Source organism: Amblyraja radiata, chromosome 30 (assembly GCF_010909765.2).
Source record: "Amblyraja radiata isolate CabotCenter1 chromosome 30, sAmbRad1.1.pri, whole genome shotgun sequence".
In the NCBI taxonomy this organism is placed as follows: domain Eukaryota; kingdom Metazoa; phylum Chordata; class Chondrichthyes; order Rajiformes; family Rajidae; genus Amblyraja; species Amblyraja radiata.
The window spans coordinates 6,043,465-6,044,551 of NC_045985.1; the positions used below are offsets into that span (position 1 = coordinate 6,043,465).

At 45.4% G+C, this 1,087-nt stretch overlaps 1 pseudogene; it reads right to left on the reverse strand.

The window, feature by feature from the left end:
* Positions 1–241: 241 nt before the first annotated feature.
* On the reverse strand, positions 242–353 carry LOC116990269 (annotated as a pseudogene).
* Between the last annotated feature and the right edge of the window lie 734 nt (positions 354–1,087).

A 1,087-nucleotide genomic window follows, 5' to 3' on the forward strand; every position in this document is an offset into this window, starting at 1 on the left:
AGTCCTGGAGGCAGTAGATATCCCTGGGCTCGAACTTGCAGGTTTCCAGCAATACCTTTTTTACAAAGGTGTCCCGACTGAAGGGCATCCCCTCACTGAGATCCTTGACACTAATCCTCAGGGTATTGCGGATACCCTGTCCTCTAGTTCCCATTGCAGCTGCCATTGCTACGATTTTTTTTTTTTAAATCGTAATCTGCAGCTCCTGTCCTTAAAGGACCGCCAGGACTGTTCTAATAAGAACAGATCTCTTTCCCTGTTCTAACAAGAACAGATGCTCTTTATTTAGCTCTTTTACTGACTGATAAGAACAGATACTACACTTGATCTTAGCCAAAAGGCCGAGAAGCGTCCTGGGAAAGCCACCTTGGTTTTTTTTTTTTTTTTTTTTTTTTTATTTCAAAATATACTTTATTCAATTGGAAAATATATACAATTTCTGAACCATTCCAACAAAATTCATCCGACATTTTCGGAGATTATACAAACTTTTTCCAGTACAATTTTTTTTTTTTTATTTATTTTTTTTTTTTTACATTTGTCAAATTTCACCAAACAGTCCCCCACCAGTGCCACTCTGTGGCCCCTGTTCAAGTAATAAATATATACAATGTTTACACAGTGCGAAAATTTCCATCTGACATTTCAAGTTCCACAAGAGATGTCCCCCACCTGTGCCACTCATGTGGCCCCCTGGTGTGGGATACCTTCCCTTAATTTAATTTGAGGGGCGTCTCCACCATACTGTGCCCCCCATGTCCAGCAGCGGAAGGACCCTAGACTGTGGCCCTCCCCCACCGAGCCTTGGCGTTGGCTGCACCAAGCTTCAGCGAGTCCCTTAGCACGTACTCCTGCAGTCTGCAGTTGGCCAGTCGGCAACATTCCCCGACGGACATCTCGCTCTGCTGGGTGGTGAGCAACGCTCGGGCAGACCAAAGAGCGTCTTTCACCGAGTTGATGACCCTCCAGCAGCACTCGATGTCAGTCTCTGAATGTGTCCCTGGGAACAGTCCGTAAATCACAGAGTCCTCTGTGACGGAGCTGTTCGGGATAAATCGTTCCAGGGACCCTTTCATACCTCTCCAGA